Raw genomic sequence first — 12415 nt, 5'->3', positions numbered from 1 at the left:
TGCATTTCTCTAATAATTAGCAATATTGAGCATCTTTTCTTGTGCCTATTGGCCATCTGTATGTCTTCTCTGGAGAAATGTCTATTTAGGTCTTTTGCCCATTTTCTGATTGGGTGGGGTTTATTTTTGGTATTGAGTTGTATGAGCTGTTTGTATATTTTGGAAATTAAACTATTATTGGTTGCATCATTTGCAAATATTTTCTCCCAGTCTGTAGGTTGTCTTTTCATTTTGTTTATGATTTCCTTTGCTGTGCAAAAACTTACAAGTTTGATTAGGTCCCATTTGTTTATTTTTGCTTTTATTTCTATTTCCTTGGTAGACTGACCTAAGAAAACATTGGTATGATTTATGTAAGAGAATGTTTTGCCTATGTTCTCTTCTGGGAGTTTTATGGTGTCGTGTCTTATATTTAAGTCTTTAAGCCATTTTGAGTTTATTTTTGTGTATGGTGTGAGGGTGTGTTCGAACTTCATTGATTTACATGGGGCTGTCCAACTTTCCCAACACTACTTGCTGAAGAGAGTGTCTTTTTCTCATTGTGTATTCTTGCTTCCTTTGTCGAAGATTAATTGACTGTAGGTGTATGGGTTTATTTCTGGGCTCTCTATTCTGATCCATTGATCCATATGTCTGTTTTTGTGCCAATACCAGTCTGCTTTGATTACTGTAGCTTTGTAGTATTGTCTGAAGTATGGGAGGGTTATGCCTCCTGCTTTGTTCTTTTTCCTCAGAATTGCTTTGGCAATTCTGGGTCTTTTATGGTTCCATATAAATTTTAGGATTATTTGTTCTAGTTCTGTGAAAAATGTCATGGGTAGTTTGGTAGGGATTGCATTAAATCTGTAGATTGCTTTGGGTAGTATGACCGTTTTAACAATATTAATTCTTCCAATCCAAGAGTATGGGATATTTTTCCATTTCTTTAAATCATCTTCAATTTCCTTTATCAGTGTTTTATGGTTTTCAGTATATAAGTTTTTCACCTCCTTGGTCAGGTTTATTCTTATGTATTTTTTTGATGTGATTTTAAAAAAAATTATTTACTTATTTATTTATTTGGCTGTGCCAGGTCTTTAGTTACAGCATGTGGGATCTAGTTCCCTGGCCAGGGATTGAACCTGGGCCCCCTGCATTGAGAGCATGGAGTCTTAACTGTTGGACCACCCGGGAAGTCCCTGATGTGATTTTAAAAGGGATTGTTTGTTTCCTTTCCTTTTCTGATATTTCATTGTTAGTGTAAAGAAATGCAACCAATTTCTGTATGTTAATCTTGTATCCTGCTACATTGCTGAATTTGTTTATCAGTTCTAGTAGTTTTTGTGTGGAGTCTTTAGGGTTTTCTATATATAGTATCATGTCATCTGCATATAATTACCTCTTCCCTTCCAATTTGGATACTTTTTATTTCTTGTCTGATTGCTGTGGCTAGGACTTCCAGTTCTATGTTGAATAGAAGTGGTTAGAGTGGGCATCCTTGTCTCGTTCCAGATTTTATCAGGAAGGCTTTCAGCTTTTCACCGTTGAGTATTATGTTGGTTGTGGGTTTGTCATAAATAGCTTTTATTATGTTGAGATATGTTCCCTCTATACCGACTTTGGGAGAGTTTTTAAAATGAATGGATGTTGAATTTTATCAGATGCTTTTCCTGCATCTGTTGAGATGATCTTGTGTGCATGTGTGGTTTGTTTGTTTGTTTTCTTTTGGCTGCACTGTGCGGTTTGCGGGATCCTAGTTCCCAAACCAGGGATCGAACCCAGGCCCCTGGCTGGTAAAAGTGCCAAGTCCCAACCACTGGCCTGCCAGGGAATTCCCGATCTTGTGGTTTTTGTCTTTTCTTTTGTTGATGTGGTCTGTAACGTTGATTTGTGTGTGTTGAGCCATCCTTGTGACCCTGGGATGAATCTATCTTGGTCGTAGTGTATGACCCTTTCTATGTGTTGGATTTGGTTTGCTAATATTTTCTTAAGAATTTTTGCATCTGTATTCATCAGAGATACTAGCCTGTAATTTTCTTTTTTGGTAGTGTCTGTCTGGTTTTGGTATCAGGGTGATGGTGCCTTCATAGAATGACTTGAGAGTATTCCCTCCTCTTCAGTCTTTTGGAAGAGTTTGAGAAGGATTGGTATAAGTTATTCTTTGTATGTTTGGTAGAATTCCCCAGTGAAGCCATCTGGTCCTGGACTTTCGTTTGCAGGGAGGTTTTTTTTTTTTTTGCGGTATGCAGGTCTCTCACTGTTGTGGCCCCTCCCGTTGCGGAGCACAGGCTCCGGACACGCAGGCCCAGTGGCCATGGCTCATGGGCCCAGCTGCTCCGCGGCATGTGGGATCCTCCCGGACCGGGGCACGAACCCGTGTCCCCTGCATCAGCAGGCGGACTCTCAACCACTGCGCCACCAGGGAAGCCGGGAGGTTTTTTTTTTTAATACATTTATTTATTTATTTATTTTTGGCTGCATTGGGTCTTCGTTGCTGCACACAGGCTTTCTCTAGTTGTGGCAAGTGGGGGCTACTCTTTTTTTTTTTTTTTTTTTGCGGTACGCAGGCCTCTCACTGTTGTGGCCTCTCCTGCCGCGGAGCAACAGGCTCCGGAAGCGCAGGCTTAGTGGCCATGGCTCATGGGCCCAGCCACTCCGCGGCATGTGGGATCTTCCTGGACTGGGGCACGAACCCGTGTCCCCCGCATCGGCAGGCGGACTCTCAACCACTGCGCCACCAGGGAAGCCCTTTTTTAAAAATTTTTCCATTTTTTGTTTGTTTGTTTTGTTTTTTAGGGGACTACTCTTTGTTGCAGTGTGCGGGCTTCTCATTGCCGTGGCTTCTCTTGTTGTGGAGCACGGGTTCTAGGCGCATGGGCTTCAGTAGTTGTGGCTCACGCAGGCTCAGCAGTTGTGGCGCATGAGCTTAGTTGCTCCGTGGCATGTGGGATCTTCCTGGACCAGGGCTTGAACCTGTGTCCCCTGCATTGGCAGGTGGATTCTTAACCACTGCGCCACCAGGGAAGCCCAGGAGATTTTTTTTTTTTTTAAATTACAGATTCTACTTCACTTCTAGTGATTGGTCTGTTCAAATTATCTATTTCTTCTTGATTAAGTTTTGATCGGCTGTATGATTCTAGAAACTTGTCCATTTCTTCTATGTTGTCCAATTTATTGGCATATAATTGTTCATAGTATTCTCTTATGGTTTTTTTTTTTTGTATTTCTGCATTATCAGTTGTTTTTTTCCTCCTCTTTTGTTTTTTTAATTTTGTTTATTTGGGTCCTCTCTCTTTTCTTCTTGGTGAGCCTGGCCAAAAGTTTGTCAATTTTTGTTTACCCTTTCAAAAAACCAGCTCTTGGTTTTATTGATTTTTTAAAATCTCTATTTTATTTGTTTCCTCTCGATCTTTATTATTTCCTTCCTTCTGCTGAATTTAGGTTTTGTTTGTTCTTTTTCTAGTTCTTTTACTTGGTAGGTTAGGTTATTTGAGATTTTTCTTGTTTTTGTTTCTGAGGAAGGCCTGTATCGCTATGAACTTCCCTCTTAAGACTGCTTTTACTGCATCCCACAGATTCTGTATGGTTGTTTTCATTGTCATTTGTCTCAAGGTATTTTTAAATTTCCACTTTGATTTCATAGTTGACCAGTTGGTTTTTTAGTAGCATGTTGTTTAGTCTCCATTTTTTTCTCGTTTCTCTTTCTGTGGTTGATTTCTAGTTTCATGCTGTTGTGGTTAGAAAAGAGCTTGAAATAATTTCTGTCCTCTTCAATTGGTTGAGGCTTGTTTTGTACCCTGGTATGTGGTCTTTCCTTGAGAATGTTCCATGTACACCTGAAAAGAATGTGTATTCTGGTTTTTTTTGGATGTAATGTACCGAAAATATCAATTAAGTCTTACTGTTCTATTGTGTCATTTAGGATCTCTGTTGCCTTATTGATTTTCTGTCTGGAAGTATTGTCCACTGATGTCAATGGGGTGTTAAAGTCTCCTCCTATTATTGTAGTCCTGTCAATTTCTCCCTTTATGTCTGTTAGTATTTTTTTTTTTTTTTTTGTGGTAAGCGGGCCTCTCACTGTCGTGGCCTCTCCTGTTGCGGAGCACAGGCTCCGGATGCGCAGGCTCAGTGGCCATGGCTCACGGGCCCAGCTGCTCCGCTGCATGTGGGATCTTCCCGGACTGGGGCACGAACCCGTGTCCCCTGCATCGGCAGGCGGACTCTCAACCACTGCGCCACCAGGGAAGCCCTGTTAGTATTTGTTTTATGTGTTTAGATGCTCCTATATTGGGTGCATGTATGTTAATGAGTGTAATATCCTCTTCTTGTATTGATCCTTTTATCATTATGTAGTGTCCTCTTTATCTTTCTTTATGGCCTTTTGTCTGATATGAGTATTGCAACCCCCACTTTCTCATCATTTCCATTTGTATGAAATATCTTTTTTCATCTCCTCACTTTCAATCTATGTGTGTCCTTTGCTCTAAAGTGGGTCTCTTGTAGGCAGCATATTGTAGGCTCTTGTTTTATTATCCAATCTGCCACTGTGTCTTTTGATTGGAGCATTTAGTTCATTGACATTTAAGGTAATTATTGATAGATATGTGTTTATTGCCATTTTAAACCTTCTTGTATTTAAGCCTGGATTTTGTATTCTTTTTTTTTTCTTTTCCTTTTGTGGTTTGATGGTTTTCTTTTGTATTATGCTTGTGTTCTCTTCATTTTCGTTTTTGTGAATCTAGTGTATGTTTTTGATTTGTGGTTACCCTGTTTTGCAAGTATGTTAAGCCAGTACTGTATCTACTTGCTTTAGATTGGTAGTCATGAAGGCTCAAACACATTCTAAAAAAACCCCTACATTTTCCTCCTCCCCTCCCCCACATTTTATGATTTTGCTGTCCTCTTTTACATCTTCATGTTTATCCTTTTGCCGCTCATTGTGGTTATCGTTTTCACAATTATTTTTCTAATTAATTTAATTAATTTATTTTTGGCTGTGTTGGGTCTTCATTACTGTGCACAGGCCTTCTCTAGTTGCGGTGAGGAGGGGCTGCTCTTTTTTTTTTTTTTTTTGTGGTATGCGGGCTGCTCACTGCCGCGCCCCTCCCCCCGCTGTAGAGCACAGCCTCCGGACGCGCAGGCCCAGTGGCCATGGCCCACGGGCCCAGCCACTCCGCGGCACACAGGATCCTCCTGAACCAGGGCACGAACCCACGTCCCCTGCATTGGCAGGAGGATTCTTAACCACTGTGCCACCAGGAAAGCCCTGCTTTCATTTTTTTTTTTAATGTGTCTTTCTGTCTGCTGTTTTTTTTAAAAAAAGTATTTATTTATTTATTTATTTATTTAGGTTGTACTGAGTCTTAGTTGCAGTGGGCAGGCTCCTTAGTTGCGGCAGGTGGACTCCTTAGTTGTGGCATGCGAACTCCCAGTTGCGGCATACACGTGGGATCCAGTTGCCCATTGAACCCGGTCCCCCCCGCATTGGGTGCATGGCGTCCCATCCACTGCACCACCAGGCAAGTTCCCTGTCTGTTGTTCTTGTTGGGTGATTTCCATGATTCTGTCTTCCAGATCACTTCTTCACCCTTCTGCATTATTTAGTTTGCTATTTATTGCCTTCAGCTCAGCTTTTGTCTTGGCAAATGATTTTTCTAATTTAAATCGGCTACTCTTTATAGTTTCTAGTTCCTTTTTACAGTGATCAGCATTTCTGTGGATAGCTTTTCTTAATTCCTTCAGTGTTTTTATTATCTCCTTTTTGAGGGCTCTAGCAGACTGGGGAGGTCTGTTTCATTGTTCTTTCAGTGGAATTCTCTTGTTCTTTTAATTGGGAGTGGGTCCTGTGCTTCTTCATTTTACTTATAATTTCTCTGACTATGAAGTTGGGAGAAACAGTGTCTACTGTTGTCTTGAAGGGGTGTTTTCATGTGGGAGCACCCCTGTGTAGCCTCCATGAGCCTAATATTTTTGGTGCAAGGGCTGCTTTTAGTATGGATGCCTGCCACGTCTTTTCTCGTTGTGTGCTGGCTGATATCCCCTTGATAGGGGGTGTGATTAGTATTGTGGTGACCAGAGCCTTCACTGGATGCTGAGCAGCGCCTCCTCTTTGCTCTGTGATTGTAAAGCCCTGTTGAGGGCAGAGTCTGTTCCCCAGTTGTTTGAGTAGAGGCCCCCAGATCTGTTTCTGAGCTGCAGTGTGAGGTAGGTGGGACTGGAGCACTTCCGCTGGGAGAGGAGCCACTGCGTATTCCTCTGCAGGAGCTGTCCACCAGGAAGTGCACTCTGTGGTGTCGCCTATCACCTACCGTTCCCACTCACAAAGCACACTGTCGTTGCCACTGCCGTTGGCCCCGCTTCAACCATGAGAATGCTGGCATTTGGCCTGGGTGTCCCTCAGGCACTGTGCTCACAAGGCCACCAGCACAGATCCGAGGTCTGTCGAAGTCAGGTACAGGGACTGCCATAGTTGCGCACCTGGACCTGCCGTGGAGGTACAGAATGAGCCTTGACCCTGGCCCTGCCTCCGCGTGCCTATAAAGACCTGCAGCTGCTAACACCAGACCCACCCCAGCCATAGGAGTGCAGCTGGGGTGTGCAGCAAGGTGGCCGGGACTGCCTGTGCTGGTCTCTCTCTGTTCTGTGTGCCACAGTCTGGCTGCTGTACTTCCCTCTGAGCCTCTGAAGCTCCCTATCTGTCCCAGCTGATCTCCCAGCTGGTAAAGGGGGTTCCCAGGCTGAGGGAACCTTTCCTCTTTCACAGCACCCTCCCAGGGGTGGATGTCCCATCCGGAGTCCTTTTTTTTCTTTCACATTTCCTGGTTACCTGACCTTTCTTGCAACTTTGGTTGTATGAGATCTTCTGCCAGCATTCAGTAGGTATTCTGTGAGAATTGTTCCATACGTAGATGTATTTTTTATGTATTTGTGGGAGGTGTGCTCTACATCTTTCTATTTCGCCATCTTGCCAAAATCTCTCATTTCTTTCTTTCTTTTTTTATTTTTTGGCTGCGTTGGGTCTTTGTTGCTGCACGCGAGCTTTCTCTAGTTGTGGCGAGTGGGGGCTACTCTTTGTTGCAGTCTGTGGGCTTCCCATTGCAGTGGCTTCTCTTGTAGAGCACGGGCTCTAGGTGTGCGGGCTTCAGTAGTTGTGGCATGCAGGCTTCAGTAGTTGTGGCTTGTGGGCTCTAGAGCACAAGCTCAGTAGTTGTGGCACACGGGCTTAGTTGCTCCGCGGCATGTGGGATCTTCCCGGACCAGGGCTTGAACCCCTGTCCCCTGCATTGGCAGGTGGATTCTTAATCACTGTGCCTCCAGGGAAGCCCCATTTCTTTCTTTTTTAAGCTGGAATAATATTCCATTGTATGTATATACCATATTTTGTTTATCCATTCATCCATTGATGGACATTTGGGTTGTTTCCACCTTTTGGCTATCGTGAATAATGCTGCTTTGAACAGTGGTGCACAAATATCTGTTGGAATCCCTGCTTTGAATTCTTTTCAAAGAATTGTATATACAGTTCTTGTGTATATATACATACATATATATACACAATATATATACGATATATATATATGATGTGTGTATATATATATATATATATATATATATATATCATATATATATCGTGTATATATCCAGAAATGGAATTGCTGGATCAAAGGGAAATTCTAATTTTTTTGAGGAACTGCCACACTTTTTCATAGCAGCTGCGCCATTTAACATTCCTATCAGCAATGCACAAGAGTTCCAATTTCTCACATTCTTGTCAGGATATTTTATCATACAATATCTTGTATGATTTTTTAAAAATATCTTTTGCTTTAAATATATTTTTATCAGCACTTCGTAGCTACAGATTCCAGCTAATTCTAATTGTGGGAAAATGACTATCATATAAACTGATCGTAAAGTCCTCATTGGCAAACCAAGTGGTCAAAACAGATTTACCTTCTGTTAGAAATCTGGCTTCATTTTATACGTTTCCATAAAAAACCTCTCACTTCTGAATTTCAAGACAGAACTGTGCCATGAATTTGTTGCCTGAATGAAATAAAGTACTACCAGTTTCAGTATTTCTTCCTAATGCTCTCTTTGCTTTACTTTCAAGGTGTTCTCTTTCAAGATTGATGTATTATTTGACAGTAATGAGATGAAAGAGGTGAGGTCCTTATTAAAAAAAAACCAAAACACACAAAACTGTTTACTTGGCAACCCAGGAAGTTTTTACACACAGGGACATCGTGCCGCAGTAATATTTAAGATGTATGAGAAGTATGTCTATCTTTTGTAACGTGGGAGAATGGTGATCATGAAGGGGTAGGTGGAAAAGGACACCCTGAAGGAGAATGGTGATGGCGGAAAACAAGTTGAAGTTGACTCTCTTAAAAAACATATGTGCTGGGAGCGGAGTCAAGATGGCGTACTAGGAGGACACGGAATTCGCGTCTCTGCGCAACTACGGCACCCACCAGGCACTGGTTGGGTACCAGTGACTGGGTAGGACGTGGGGCATGGTGGGAGTGAAGGGGGAGGAGAAGTGGAGGCAGGACGGGACTGGTGCCCATGCCCAAGGGGGAAATCGGGGAACCACTGGGAGGGCAGAGGATCAAAAGGTAGTGTGGCCAGGTTTCCCCTGCCCACTTGGGTCCCCAGGAACCTGCTGAGATCCCGGGCCTGACCCTTTGCCCACCAAGGCCCCCTCCAGCCATGCGGGTCCTGAGGGAGAGGGAGGGAGGGAAGAGGGAGCAAAAGTAAAGGCCGGAACTCCGGGACTGGCACCCCTGAGGGGTGGCTGGGGGAGGGGAGGAGTTCCTACACCCAGCGGGACCCACCCATGGTTAGGGGTCCAGCGGCGACGGGGGAGACGGTGGGGGAGGGGTAGAAGGAATGGAAGGGAACATGGCCAGCGCTTTCCTTGTCCACTTAGTCACCGGGGAGCCTGTTGGGCTCCAGGGCCTAACCCTCTGCCCTCGGAGCCTCCCTCCTGCCACGCACAGCCCAAGCCCCACCCCTACACCCCCACCCAGGGCCCCACCTCTACACTCGGAGACTCCCTCCAACATGCTGGGCCTAAACTCCACCCACAAACCTTCACTCAGGGCCCTACCTCCAAACTCCAGAACCCCACACTCCAGAGGCCCTCCTTTCCACGTGCTGCCTCTCCCCTTCTGCACAGGTCCTAAGCAGAGGCCCCGCCCCATGCTCAAATGTCACCGCCCCACCCACCTAGGTCCTGCCCCACCCTAAACCCCGCCCCTGCCTAACTTCTACCCCCACCTAAACTCTGCCCCCATAGCCAAGGCTTTTTTTTTTTCTTTTTTTTTGAATTTTATTTTTTATACAGCAGGTTCTTATTAGTCATCCATTTTATACACATCAGTGTATACATGTCAATCCCAATCTCCCAATTCATCCCATTCCCCCCCACCCCACCCACTTTTCTCCCTTGGTGTCCATTCGTTTGTTCTCTACATCTGTGTTTCAATTTCTGCCCTGCAAACTGGTTCATCTGTACCATTTTTCTAGGTTCCACGTACATGCGTTAATATGCGATATTTGTTTTTCTCTTTCTGACCTCACTTTGTATGACAGTCTCTAGATCCATCCACGTCTCTACAAATGACCCAATTTCCTTTTTCTGGCTGAGTAATATTCCATTGTATATATGTACCACAGCTTCTTTATCCATTCGTCTGTTGATGGGCATTTAAGTTGCTTCCATGACCTGGCTATTGTAAATAATGCTGCAATGAACACTGGGGTGCAGGTGTCTTTTTGAATAATGGTTTTCTCTGGGTATATGCCCAGTAGTGGGATTGCTGGACCGTATGGTAATTCTATTTTTAGTTTTTTAAGGAACCTCCATACTCTTCTCCATAGTGGCTGTATCAATTTACATTCCCACCAATAGTGCAAGAGGGTTCCCTTTTCTCCACACCCTCTCCAGCATTTGTTGTTTGTAGATTTTCTGATGATGCCCATTCTAACTGGTGTGAGGTGATACCTCATTGTAGTTTTTGATTTGCATTTCTCTAATAATTAGTGATGTTGAGCAACTTTTCATGTGCTTCTTCGCCATCTGTATGTCCTCTTTGGAGAAATGTCTGTTTAAGTCTTCTGCCCATTTTTGGATTGGGTTGTTTGTTTTTTTAATATTGAGCTGCATGAGCTGTTTATTTATTTTGGAGATTAATCCTTTGTCCGTTGATTCGTTTGCAAATATTTTCTCCCATTTTGAGGGTTGTCTTTTCATCTTGTTTATGGTTTCCTTTGCTGTGCAAAAGCTTTGAAGTTTCATTAGGTCCCACTTGTTTATTTTTATTTCCATTACTCTAGGAGGTGGATCAAAAAATATCTTGCTGTGATTTACGTCAAAGAGTGTTCTTCCTATGTTTTCCTCTAAGAGTTTTATAGTGTCCAGTCTTACATTTAGGTCTCTAATCCATTTTGAGTTTATTTTTGTGTATGGTGTTAGGGAGTGTTCTAATTTCATTCTTTTACATGTAGCTGTCCAGTTTTCCCAGCACCACTTATTGAAGAGACTGTCTTTTCTCCATTGTATATCCTTGTCTCCTTTGTCGTAGGTTAGTTGACCATAGGTGTGTGGGTTTATCTCTGGGATTTCTATCCTCTTCCATTGATCTATATTTATGTTTTTGTGCCAGTACCATATTGTCTTGATTACTGTAACTTTGTAGTATAGTCTGAAGTCAGGGAGTCTGAATCCTCCAGCTCCTTTTTTTCCCCTAAAGACTGCTTTGGCTATTCGGGGTCTTTTGTGTTTCCATACAAATTTTAAGATTTTTTGTTCTAGTTCTGTAAAAAATGCCATTGGTAATTTGATAGGGATTGCATTGAATCTGTAGATTGCTTTGGGTCGTATACTCATTTTCACAATATTGAGTCTTCCAATCCAAGAACATGGTATATCTCTCCATCTGTTGGTATCATCTTTAATTTCTTTCATCAGTTTCTTATAGTTTTCTGCATACAGGTCTCTTGTCTTCCTAGGTAGGTTTATTCCTAGGTATTTGATTCTTTTTGTTGCAGTGGTAAATGGGAGTGTTTCCTTAATTTCTCTTTAAGATTTTTCATCATCAGTGTATAGGAATGCAAGAGATATCTGTGCATTAATTTTGTATCCTGCTACTTTACCAAATTCATTGATTAGCTCTAGTAGTTTTCTGGTAGCACCTTTAGGATTCTCTATGTATAGTATCATGTCATCTGCAAACAGTGACAGCTTTACTTCTTTTCCGATTTGGATTCCTTTTTTTCTTTTCCAAGCCAGGACATGGAAGCCACCTAAGCATCCATTGACAGATGAATGGATAAAGAAGATGTGGCACATATATACAATGGAATATTACTCAGCCATAAAAAGAAACGAAATTGAGTTATTTGTAGTGAGGTGGATGGACCTAGAGTCTGTCATACAGAGTGACGTAAGTCAGAAAGAGAAAAACAAATACTGGATGCCAGCACATATATATGGAATCTAAAAAAAAAAAACACGTTCTGATGAACATAGGGGCAGGACAGGAATAAAGACGCAGATGTAGAGAATGGACTTGAGGACACGGGGAGCGGGAAAGGTAAGCTGGGACGAAGTGAGAGAGTAACATTGACATATATACACTACCAAACGTAAAATAGCTAGCTAGTGGGAAGCAGCTGCATAGCACAGGGAGATCAGATCGGTGCTTTTGGACCACCTAGAGGGGTGGGATAAGGAGGGTGGGAGGGAGACGCAAGAGGGAGGGGAAAAGGGGATATACGTATGCATATAGCTGATTCACTTTGTTATACAGTAGAAACTAACACAACATTGTAAAGCAATTATACTCCAATTAAGATGTTAAAAAAAACAAACACATGTGCCTATGCACCTCCTGGAGAGTCTTCACTTATCCCCAGGGGTATATGTATCCTAGTTTAAAGAATGCTTGTGTAATTAATTTTATCCCCCTCCCAACTAGACATTATTTTTGCTTTATGCAGTCTTTGTTTGCTTAGTTTCCCCCACATGTTCACCAGTTTCTTTGTTCATTCTTGTATTGGAAATCTGCTTGTAATTATCCTGTCTTCTTGAAGTATAGCCTTTAGGATTGCCTTTGGTGAGGATCTGTTGATAGTAAACAATTGGTTTTCTCAAAAGATCTTTATGTTTTTACACTAAATGTTAGTTTATAATTCTAGGTGAATTTTCTATCAGAACTTTGGCTATATTATTTGGTTATCTTCTAGCTTCAGTTTTTGCTGTTGAGAAGGCAAGTTTCACTGTTATTCTTTTTAGGCAATTTTTTGTTACATTTAGGACCTCCTCTTTGTCATTCTGCAGTTTCACTAAGTTGTCTATCCTGCTTATGATTTGTTGTGCTTCCTAAATTCAACGATTCCTATTCCTAACTATGATCAAATCTAAGAAAAG

This window comes from Orcinus orca, chromosome 19 (genome assembly GCF_937001465.1).
Source record: "Orcinus orca chromosome 19, mOrcOrc1.1, whole genome shotgun sequence".
NCBI classification, from domain to species: Eukaryota; Metazoa; Chordata; class Mammalia; order Artiodactyla; family Delphinidae; genus Orcinus; species Orcinus orca.
This window is presented reverse-complemented; position numbering follows the sequence as displayed.